At 40.2% G+C, this 12814-nt stretch overlaps 1 long non-coding RNA gene across 1 annotated transcript; it reads left to right on the top strand.

Moving 5' to 3' along the window:
* Window positions 1-9716: 9716 nt before the first annotated feature.
* On the top strand, window positions 9717-10885 carry LOC137196543 (uncharacterized). Its single transcript, XR_010931256.1, has 2 exons — window positions 9717-10087; window positions 10189-10885. It is a non-coding gene; the product is annotated as an uncharacterized lncRNA (long non-coding RNA).
* The last annotated feature ends 1929 nt before the right edge of the window (window positions 10886-12814 follow it).

Genomic DNA, 12814 nt, shown 5'->3' with positions numbered 1-12814 from the left:
TAGGCAGAAATCACAGTGTGGGCGGGCACAGAGAAGGTGGGCCCGGCCCGTCCAAGACCCATCGTACTTAACAGGTTCTGAAACGCATATGTTCACCAAAATAGGCCGTTACAATTATACATGCCTGAATGCACCACTGTTTAATCATAGACGCCTTATACATCATTAGAGGTGATGCTACAGGCACCAAGACGAACATTGACAGCATCACATAGCCTGACACAGCGCACACACACACACACACACACACACACAGCTGACAGATGTCACAGCATCATTAATCAAGTGTATGAATAGAGGTACACTGGCAGCAACATGCTCACACACACACACACACACACATACACACACACACACACATACAGATGGCAGACCGAGCAACATCTGCGTTAAATCGATTGTACACCCAACAAAAACTACACCTGATAAACAATAATATGAAATAGATAACAGGCTACTACAGTCTGACACTGTAAATTAACTTACTTGCCAACGGGACTTATTGGTGTTGAACACTGAAATTATTTCATTAAAGTCCGTCAGGTCTCTTTCGAAGGAGAACAGCGACAAAGAGTTCAGTCTGTATGTCATCATTGATGCTCTGATGCCAGTTTTTATCCGACTGACAGTTGAGAAGAGTCAGTGCAGCTTGTTATGGGTGACGAGGGGCCTGTAGGAGACGAAACATTTGGGGAAATATGTCAGCTAGCTAGCAGGAAGTAGCTTCTGCTCCTCTGTGCAGCAGCGTCAGCTGAACACAGAGTGACAGAGGAGCAGCTGCCACTCAAAAAATCTGACCTATCAACATCATCATGTGGTAAACAAGAAGCAAGAAATATTTTATTTTTACTGGTCACGTAGTCATATAATTGAAACAGTATTCATTGACTGCTGATTGGATGAGCCCGGGCCCACCGAGGCCCACCCACACAGCTGAGTGACAAGCTAACGTACCTCTAAGACAGCCTCACCTTTATCCATGATTTATTAGCTCTACTAACAAATCCAAAGGGTTTTCACACATTTCCTCTCAGAGCGTGTGCGGCTTTACGAGCTTTACGTCCCCGTTAAAGTGTTGTCATCACAGTAAACTAAAGGAGACGCTACACATGACGCACTGAACTACTACGAAAAACAAGGAAGGACTGTATGTTACAGGTATCGTACCTGTGTGACTTGAGCTGTTTTCACATTTTGTTTACTTGTTTTTATGACAGATTTCTGCAGTTTTGTTATTTTATTGTTCTGTTCTTGTTTGCACCTCTGTTGTGTGTGTGGTGTTCTTATGGTTCTGTGTTTCCATCTCTGTTCCGTCGATAGTGTTTTCCAGTAGAGCGACTCCGGCTCTCCCTCCTCCCTCCGTCTTCGCTCGGCTGAACTCTGCCTGAACCTTCACTTGAACCCTGGATGAACTTAGCTAAACTGACCCATTAATCTACTTTGGGTGTAAAGCAGGCTATACGGTGGCGCACGAGGTACACCTCGAGCCAGTACAGAGTGAGTCAGCGGCAGCAAGCAGCAGCAGAAACACCTGCTAATCACTGAACACGTGCACGTCAGCCGACAACACACAATAGCAGAGCGGATTGCATAAGAAGAGGAGGGGGGGGAGATGAAGGACGGCGGAGAGAGAGAGAGGGGGAATTAATTTACTCTATGATGAGGCATGAAAACAGTCAACTGAAGCACACAAAAGCTGATTTTAAATCTCAGAAATGTGTGATTCAAATGGTTTCTGGCTGTTTTAGTTCATCTCTCTTCCTTTCTCTTGCACGATAATACATCTGAAAGTTTGTTATTTGTTTTAAAATACAAATCAGGATCATTTTAGCAAACCATTTCATATTAATAACCACTGTAATCCAATTACAGATAAGCTTGCTGGCAGAAACAGCTACAGAAATGTATGAAATACAAATTATCACACTATATATATATATCTCTAAGTGTTTACAGATGGAGGCAGGAACTATAGGTGTCGTCAATCTCTCTGCTAAATGTTATAATTTGTTTATTTCTTGTTGAAGTTGAATGAACAGCTGGGAGGCGGTTAGAGGGTAAAGACTGTGTGTTCAACACAGTATCACAGCAGTTCAGTTCAAATCAGATTTATTTATATAGCAGCAAATCAACACAGGAGTTATCTCAGGGCGGTTCTCACATAGAGCAGGTCTAGACTGAACTCTTTAATTTATAGAGACCCAACATTTCCCCCATGAGCAGCACTTGATGACGCCATCTGCCTTGACCAGTTGAATTGAGAGAGAAAGAGAGAGAGAGAGAGAGAGAGAGAGAGAGACACAGAGGAGCATAATAACAATGATAATAATAATAGAAATATGACTGATAATAATAATAGTGTCATATCAGTTATGCTGGGTCTCTGTTGACAAAAGTCAAGGCCAAACTTCTCTTTGTTGTTCAAAAATCAGGAGTTTCTGAGCAGCAAAAATGTACTTTAATGCCGGGCAATGAAGAAGAGCAATCCAGTGTTCATAATAGACCGCCCCGTTGCTCTGAGTTTCGGGCGTTGTCTTATATACCCTAGGGTCGGCAGAGGTCACGCCTTGTGTCCATCCTCTTCGTACTTGGCCAACCACACCAATATTATTTTTTTTACGTCACCTGTTGTTCGCCCAAAATCTCTGAAATAGGTTTTGGCCTGAGCTGGTCATATCTGGCATGAGCACTTCCATCCAGTTATGCTCTTTTATTTTTTTATAACTGCTAAGGATCATATTGTACAGTTATTGTCAGAGCTTCCCCTGGCTCTCTCTCCACTGCCATACTTGCCTCCTCACACCTCCCTCCTGTCCCACAGCCGCTCTTTTTTCAAAGTGAAGTTTAACACAAACATACCCTCCAGTTTAGCCAGTGCATTAAGTGAGATTCTTTTAACATTTTTTTGTGCCCTTTCACTGATAATATGTGGTCTGTGAGGTTATATATTCATTATAATGACAATTCAACACACTACTACTTATTACTTATGATACTTGTCATAATCATTCTGCGCCATCAGGTTCTTTTCTGTTTAGCAACTCATGAGTCTTTATAAAATTACACCACAATAGCAGCCCAGTGTCCGTAACTAGGACGGTGGAAATAGTAACAAAATTTAATCTATAGATTCGTGTAAATGGACACTCAGCAAAACTTTCAAACTAAAAAACTGTGTTTTTTTCCTGTTAGTCGAGACTCAGCAACACAGAAGCCGTATTGTTTTTTTCTCATTAATTATTAAAACAGTTTAATCACAAGATTTTATCCTTGTTTTTATTTCTTTATTTGACTTTTATCAGTGTGATGTGCTGATCACAGTTATATCTGCAGGAAAATATTAGTAGACAATAAAGAGAACAACACTCGCATGAGGCCGTCCGCCATTGTTGTTGTTGTGTTTTTTTCTTCTTCTTCCATTGAAACGTGGCCACACCGCCACCGGCTGTTTTGTCGCCAATATGACAACATTTTACATTTAACTTTTATGTGAAACCAGCCTAGTTCAGTGTAATATATTACCACATCATCACACTTACATATATCCCACTGAGAAATAACGGTAATGTGTGATCGGGTCTCTAAATCGGAGAAATTAATTAGTTCAGATGGATGATTTATGCGTACATGTGGATTCAGATGACGTCAGAGTCGATCTGCGCATCACTACGGTTCAGTCAATAGTTAACAAATTTTATATTCACAGATGCAAATTCTTTAGCAAAACTCTCCAGAGCTGACTGCTTATATCAAACAACACATTTCTTCAGTGTTCGAATGTACAAACATAAAAGCTATTAAAACGTATAATCACTTTAAGCTATACAAAGTATTTATTTAACTATTTCTTACCTTTGTCTTTATTATTAACCTTTAGTCTCTCTGGAGTATTTGTGACTGTCTTTAAGTTGTATCCACAAAGTGTTGTTGTTGTTGTTGTTGTTGTGTACACTTGTAGTTCTATGTGTTGTTATTGTACTTTCTCATTTAATAAAGTTATTAATAAATACTTTAAAAAAAATTATTGGTCAATGACCTGTGGACCGGGAAACATATTCCTCACTGTCAGTTGATCCTCAACATCTCTCAACACAAAAAACATTACTTCACCTTTGATTCAGAGAAATAAAGTTTTTTGTTCTTGATAGCAGTATGCTCAGGAAGAGCAGTGTATTGTGGGTAAATGTGGCGCCTTCAACTACTGTTTCAGGGTGTCTGCCGTCGGTCGGCCACAACCTGAATCCAAACGCCACGATCTCTGTTAATAAAAGGTGTTTTATAGTCCGTGATTGTAAAATGTGAAGTTGCTCATTTAATCGCCACGTCATCCAATAAAACAGTGGTCCCCAACGTCCAGGCCGCGGACCGGTACCGGTCCATAGGTCATTTGGTGCCGGGCTGCAGAGAAAGAATAAATAACTGACATTATTTCCGTTTTATTTATTATCTAAGTCTGAACAATGTTTTATTTTGAAAAATGACCGGATTCTCTCCATTACATCCGTCTGTGTCATAGACGTTGCAGAGAAACAAGCTCAGGGCTCCCACTGATTCAGCGTTATGTCCAGTTGTACTGTTCATGCACTTTATATTTGTTTTTGTGGTGTATCTTATTTTGAAGGCATATTTAAATGTTACCATAGCGACCAGAGAGTGTTAGGGGGGCAGCGAGGATGTTTCTCATGTTATGTTGTTGGCGCAATGTTACGAGGACGCTGCTAATAAAGTTGCATACGAGTTCACAGTGGATTTATTATTATATTTAGAAAATACCACAGTTTTTATGCCGGTCGTATCATTTTAGTTTATTGTATTTATCCGCCGCACCGTGAAAATATTGTCTGAAATTAAACCGGTCCGTGGCGCAAAAAAGGTTGGGGCCTTCTGCAATAAAGCACTCCAACATTGTTTGTGTGTGTGTGTGTGTGTGTGTGTGTGTGTGTGTGTGTGTGTGTGTGTGAATCTTGTACCATGGTCATATAAACGGGATGAAGACGAGGTTTTCAAACTGGACTTCACATTTCACATCCCTCATTTAATCCTTGAACCTGTCACTTCCATATATTTCATTGTACATTGCGTTCAACCTCCACTGCTATCTACATAATTTAATTATTTATGCACACGTCACACTTCATTTCTTCGTCCGGTCCATATTTCCTTTGTAGAGTCAATATTTCATTTCAAGTTTTATATCCCATTTCAAAACTGTTACTATTCCATTCTGTACAGAGATTTTTAAATTTTAATTTAATTTTATTTAATGATTTAATTTTAATATTACTTTGTTTATTTAATTATTATTAATATTACCTTACTTTTTTTTTTTTAAATTTTTTAATTTTTTATTCTCCTGTGTTGTGTTTTTTGGGAGCCGACACCAAGACAAGTATATGCTTGAACTGACTAATAAAACAGGTTCTGATTAAACGTCATGCTGACATAAAATCCCAAAACCCAGAATCATAAAGATGTCTGAAGATTCTCAGTCATCCAGGTCGTGTTCATCCAAGGAGGGTTGAATAGAGGACAACTGGACTTCTTGTTTGTAGACACTTCAGGGGCTTCTTCAGTTCTAACTGGCTGGTGGGGAGTCCCAGTTATTTAACCTCTGTGAGGTTAAATAATCAATCAAGGTCATTGATACCACTTGGTTTGTTAGTGCTGCTGGCTGTTATAATCACAGTCGTTGGAGTCACATGAGGCCAAATGTCAATGGTTGTTAAATCTCCTGTGAAGGGATGAAAGGGCAGCGTTGTAAGTGGGGGATAAGTGGCGTCAGAGTCCTCCCCCTCTGTTGAGGGATGGTTTCTTTACTATTATTAGATAGTGTAATAATAGTCGATAGTTGTATTAATAGACAAACTATGTTTGCAGTCACAGCCCATCGTTGTTCTACACTGAGTGTCGCTTGTGCACCAAGTGAAGAATAAACCTCATAGATCTCCTATTTTATTGTCTTGATCCCAGAACTGCTGTCAAAGCATCATGGGAGCTGTAGTTGCTGTGTTTCCATCACAGCACAGGTTACCAAATATCTGCTAGTTCCAGCTTCTCAAATGAGAGGATTTGATGCTTTTCATCGTCATACATGATAGTAAACTGAACATCTTTTGGTTTTTGACTGATGGTCGAACAAAATAAGACATTTAAAGATGTAACCTCGAACTGTGAGCAAAATCATTAATCAATTTATCGAGAAAATATTCAGCAGATTTACCGATAATGAAAATAACCATTAGTTGCAGCCCTAAAGCTATCTCTGTACTGAACACACAGACATGAGATTGATGTCAGCTGCACATTTGACTCTCGGGGAGAAAGCAAATAAACATGTCCACCGAAACACTGAACTATTCCTTTAATGCTGTGTTTTGGCAGCACTTACTGTGACCCTGGTAAGATTAACGCTGCAGCAGGTTTCACTGCATGCTGTCACATCTTAAAGAAGTCTTAAAACACACACACACATGCAAACATTTAAACACATGTACACAGATGCACAAACATACACGCACTCGCTAACCTGGCGCCGTCTACCACACACACATACACACAACCTCACAATCCTGATTTCATCACTGTTTTGCCAATGTAGGTCAGTGTGTGAGCATCCCAAACACACCAGAGGGAAGGAGGGGGAGGGAGGGGGAGTGGGGGGAGAGGGGGGGGGGGGAGAGGAGAGGAAAGAAAACATCCCAGAATGAATCAACCAAATGTTTTGATTTGTAACGGACGCTCCGTTGTCTCTGCCTCGTGGCAACGTGGGAGCTCTGTCGCTGTGCCAACCAGGCCTGCCTTCCTCCTTCTCCTCCTCCTCCTCCTCCTCATTCTCTCAGTGACAAGTGTGTACATTTTCCCTTTCACTGTTGTGTGTGGGAAAAGCCTTGGGGGGGGATGCTGCATGTATGAGTGTGTGTGTAGCTGTGGTATGGGAGGAGCGGTGAGTGTGTGTTAGGTGGGTTTTTTTTTTACTCTAACACCCCGTGCTATTAATAGCTGTAAACTCTAGGTGACCCCGATGCTGCCGGCGAGTCAGCCTGATTTAGTTTGGCGTCTCTTGGTGCAAGGTCTGGGGCTGTAATAATATCGCAAACATGGAGGACCAGGACCCATCTCCTCCCTGCACTGTACTCTCCAGAGGGAGTTACCACGGAACAGTGCGGCCGCCTCGCTCTTAACGTGCTTTGACAGAAAGTAAGTTCCTGTCCACTGTCCTCATTCCTCCTCTGAGACTCCCTCCTCCTCTTCCTCCTATTTTGTGCTGGCTCACGTCATGCCCGATAAGCGAATATGAAACCGTTCGCCGACGATGCTGTCATATCTGTCACAATCTGTTTAAAACTGGGGCGGGTGACAGACGGGCGTAGATACCTGAAAAGAAAAAAAACAAATACCGGTCCAGAGGTCTTTGTCAAATATCCAGCGAGGGCGTCTGTGATCCTGGAAGATCCGGTTGGTGACGACAATGGAGGCTACAACGGCGCGACCTTCAAAACTGAGATGACAGAGGTCAATCAAAGACCCGACAAAGAGGTCAAAGACGTGGCGGTGGAGTTTGCGGAGGCAGCTCATGCTTGAAAAACAGCGTCAGTGATCCCTCATACTGACAGACAGACTGTCAGATCTCATCATAGTTTTCCAAAAACTATCGATGAATTACTTGACATCACTTCCCTTGTTTACAAAATAATGTGGCCTCTATGAAGAAAATCAAGGAATCTTTAGAACAATACTTCTAAAGTTTGATGGCATTCAAGTTTCTATCACTTTGTAGTCACAATAAAGTTCCTCATGAGTTTTTTTTCTGATAAATGTTTCATTAAAAGTTGAACTGAACCCTCAGAAAGCTGCATTAAAGTGACATTCCACCCAAAAATGAGTTTCAAACACTCATCCCTTGCAGGCTGTGAGACATTTGTAGTTTCTGTTGAAGCTGTGGTGAAAAAAAAAGAGGCTTTGTGGATGAAGTCCTAAAGTTTTTAAGGAATATGGTCAGTAAAAGGTAGTAAAATATGCCCGCTTTACCATTGATGGCTAAAAACACAGCTATTCTTTTACATGTTTGAGCTTCAAGAAGGGTGATATCTTTCAACGTTACAGTCTTTTTAGTGCCAAAGTCCCTCTTTTTGTTACTATACTTCCACCTGCAGCTCAACAGGGAAACACTGTCCGAGGAAACACAAAGAGGGAATTTGATGCTAAAAAGACTGTAAATGTGTCAGATACCCACTTGATATGACTAACTCAGACTGATGAAGCTGAATATAAGCTTCACATCAACTTTTAAAGAGAGAGTTAATGTTCATGTTCACACCATGTAGGCTGGATGGGGAAGAGTCCCATGTTAACAATTCACATCATCTGACAACAGAAGGAGGTTGTATGATAACTGAGTCGGTCTTGTGAGGGTTTGAAATACTGTGAATTGATAAAATTACATTATATCCATTAAATTTGGGTTTCATTACATTGAATGAGGCTGACATGAGGCGTCCATGTTTGTTTGGTTTTCAGGCACTTCCATATTAAATGCCTATATATATATATATATATATATATATATATATATATAATATACCATAGCTTTTAGAAAATGTTTCCCAGTTGTAATAACGACAAGTTGGGAATTCGTAATTACGATATTTCCAATATTACAAGAAGGTGGCATTAGCTACACACCCCTAAATCACATTTCACTGGATACTTTATGTAACCACCTCTGTGTTCAAGACATAACAAGACAATTGAATAACGAACACAAGAACATTTTATTTCACTGTTTCTTTAAGGGTATGTTTTTTCATGCAAGCATGTACAGTTTTTGCCGTGCACTGTGCATCGGTCCCTGCAGACAACTGAAACGTTGCATGCAATTTATTTGCATTAAACTGAAACGTTTTGCGACCAGTTTCACACAGAAGCCATCGTGGTTATGGATTTTATGTCGCACACTCGCTTGAAGCCAAATAAATGGACATAACAGATCTCAGGCGATACATACTTAACAGGATGTGTATGTAGTTTGTTGGATGTTTCATACAAGCTGCCAAAACATATGAAGGCTGAGAGACACTCAAAGAACCAGCTGGTCTCAGTGGGAACTGGGCCTGTAATCCTGCCAGTGTTAATGCCTTGCTCTATCCATTTAGCTCCACTTACACGTGTAGCCCTCAATATATATACATACATGCGTGGGTGGCTGTGACATCATTATTTTATACAGTGATATCATTATTTTATAAGCACATTAATGATTTACTGGTACTACATTGCACACACACACACATAAAGAAAGCTTTTCTGGCTTTAAGATATTTGCAGCACAAGCTTTTTTATTTTTACGTATGTGTTCTTTGAGTCAATCAAATGTTTCTTAGGGGGTTTTTTTATTTCAAGTGAAAGATTACTCTGCAGACCAAAATGCAACTCTTAAGCACTTAATCCAGGTGATGTTGGAGTTGCAGAATGACGTAAAGATCTCATTTCTGGACCCCATTTCCATCTGGTATTAACATGTGTGATCTGTATCTGCGTGTCTTATCTGGATAAGAAAAACCTCACATCCATGCAGGTGTAAATACACGCAGCAGACAGATAAATACCATGAGGGGATTATTCCAGGACAGATGTTCTTCAAAGACAAGGAAAACTGATATTTAGGAGTCAAAATAAAATGACACATCAAAATAATACTGAGCCAAGAACTCCCATAATGTTCCCATGATGATAAAAAAAAAGGCCAGAAAGTCTATACAAGAGTAACTGATAAAGTACATTAGGCACATACTCTAAATACACAACTATGAAAATCAAAGCTGCGTCTCGAGGGACCGCTATGACGTACAAAACGGGGGTCACGTGACCGGTGAGGTAGCAGAGCTAGCAGCAGTACTAGCTAGCTTCTCCATTAGCTCTGATTACCTTCTTACAGTATTTAACGTTAGCCTAGTTAGCAAGGCTAGCAGCTGCCTCGAGTGAATCTCACATCGCTGCCTTTGATCTGAGTCCGTCTGCTCCCCCTTCCTCACCTGCGTACTGAGATCTGATGACAGTGACGGCAGGATGGAGATAATGAGAAAACCAGGTGTAAAAGCGAAATCAGATCGCATTAAAGGCTCTGCAGTTATTCGAAAAGTAACTTACACTGACATAATGTCACTCATATCTATTCATTCTTTCATGCAGGCTGCCTTCATACTTCAGCTCCTCACATACAAGTCTTAGAGGTCCAGTAAGGCTGTGTTACATGAAAACTGCAGAACTGTGGACATGATGTGACTCCTTCATTTTGTAAGCGAGTCCTTTAACTTGAGCATAAAAAGGTGCGATGGTCAGGTGTGAGTGTTCATTAATGAGTCTTGATATCACGACTTCAACTGGTTCAGTTTTGAGGTTTTTCCTTCCTGTTTTTGGGATAGTTTTGTTCAGAACAGGCACGTTTAGTGTCGTTTCATTGTTTCAGTGCCACTGTTTCATTGCAAATCAAGCACAATGTTCTCATGTTTCCCTCGGGGCAAAATGAATGTGTATTTGTCAGTCCAGTCATCCTTAAACACACAGTTTTCAATGTCATCCTTGCCTTTTTTTTTTTTTTTTTTGGCTAGTGTCCAAACAAGCCATTTAACAACAACCTTGCTAACTGCAGTGACTAGCGGGTAGCTGAGTGATGACAGCTGAGTTGATGTCATAGTGATATATCACTCAAAAGCAGTCTGGGTCACGTTGTGTGCTGTGTGGGTTTATATTTCATAAGTGGAGTCGGCATTGTTTCACCTGCAGTTTGAAGTGATGTAATTAACCAAACGTGTCCAGTTTAGACAAAACAAAACAACTGAAGTGTTGGAGAAATGCAGCTGGTGGCAGGTATAGAAGAGAGGAAGCTGGTGCAGAAAAGAAGATGTTTTCTCAGGTGGATTGGCCCATTTTTACGGTGGCCCTGAAATGCCAATCACAACGGCAAATGACAAAACACAACAGCAAATAACAAAACACGACAACAAATCACAGTCAAATTTGTTATTTTGCTGTTGTGTTTTGTTATTTGTTGTTGTGATTTGCACTTCAGGGCCACCGTACATTTTGGCTTCACGATACAGGGAGAAAAAAAAAAAGCTAAATGGAAATACAGTTGGTTCACTTGAAAAATTGTCCTTTAATAAAAACCTTTTCTGTATTTATACTGTGTACAGATCAGGCAGAAAGCGTTTATTTATTCACATCTGCATTTATTGATATTCTGATTGTACATTCATTGTTTAATAACCCAGGTTATGATGAGAACATCTTATAAACTATATCAGTTATTTATTAGCAAGCAAGCAAGCAAAGTTTATTTATATAGCACCTTTCACAAACACCAGTTACAAAGTGCTTCACAGTCAAAGAAATAAAATAAAATGATATAAAATAAAGTGAAATAAAAATAAAATAAAAGCAGAATAAATAAAAAGCAAAGACACCAGATAAAATATGCAAGCCGAGCAGATAAAATGGACAAATTAGGATAAAATATCACATACTACCCAAATGCCTGTCTGAACAAATGGGTTTTTAAAGGAGTCTACATTATCCAAGGACCTTAAGCTTGTTGGAAGACTGTTCCAAGCTTTGGGGCTGCTGACTGGAAGGCACAGTCCCCCCCCCCCCGGGTCTTAAAATGTGTACGGGGTTCACTTAGAAAGCCCTGGGTGGAGGATCTAAGAGCTCGACTGGTGCTGTAGGGGTGCAGAAGGTCACTAATGTACTGTGGAGCTATGTAGGGCTCTATAAGTGAGCACCAAAATCTTAAAATGAATTCTAAAATTTACTGGAAGCCAGTGCAAAGAGATTAAAAGAGGAGTTGTATGTGACCATCTGTTGGATTGTGTTAAAAGCCTAGCAGCAGCAGCAGCAGCGTTTTGGACAGTTTGTAAGCGTTGCATGGAAGATTTATTAAGACAGGTAAAAAGAGAGTTACAGTAGTCCAAACATATTAACATCTCCATTTCATTTCCTGATACCACAGACCGGAGTTTGGCTGTTTCTCAGGTGAAAGAAACATGATTTAGTTAGCGTCTTAACATGCACAAAACTCATGATCGATATGTTTTACAGAAAGTGGACATTATGTATAGTTTCTACTGACGCTCTGGAAGTTTCGACTTCACTGAATAGAAATGAAGATAAACAATTAAAATATGCTTCTTACTGACAGTCAGCAGACTCTTCTCATCTCACTGACTATAATATCATCCATCATCAAAGTTAATGTGGGAAATAACATCATGAAGAGAAAAATCTTCCTAATGAATGAAGAGACTTTCACTAATGAGACCTACACATCCTCCGTTTTTAACTAGATGGTGAATCAGAACACAAATTAAATATAAAATTTGGGAGCAATAAACTTTTTGTTTGTCCACTCCGCAGCATCCAATCAATAACTGATTTACAATAAAAAGGTGATCGAGCAGTGAAAAATGATCCAATAAGAAAACTTGCATGTAACCGGGGAAACATGGGAGATATTCAGGGATGTACCTTAAATCTTTAACTCTCCTTCCTTCCAGTATCTCCTCTCCCTGATGACTAAATCGGATTTAACAGGTGAAATCAATAAGAGACGAGCGCTTCACTGAGACTCACCTCTTCCAAGAAAACAGCAGTAGGTCCTGAAGTTCAGAGGGAGGTGTACTGTAAAGAACTGTAAAGTGAAAGCCAGGGGTGGTTGCATCAGGTTTCTGTCCCCCTCCTCGGCGGAGAGCTTACGAGAACGAGGAGTCAGCCAAGTTCATGTTTTGTGAGAGCAGACTCATGATAATCTAACTCTTAA

This window comes from Thunnus thynnus, chromosome 14, assembly GCF_963924715.1.
Source record: "Thunnus thynnus chromosome 14, fThuThy2.1, whole genome shotgun sequence".
NCBI lineage: Eukaryota > Metazoa > Chordata > Actinopteri > Scombriformes > Scombridae > Thunnus > Thunnus thynnus.
Note: the sequence above shows the minus strand (reverse complement) of the source record. Positions and strands in the feature narration are given on the sequence as shown.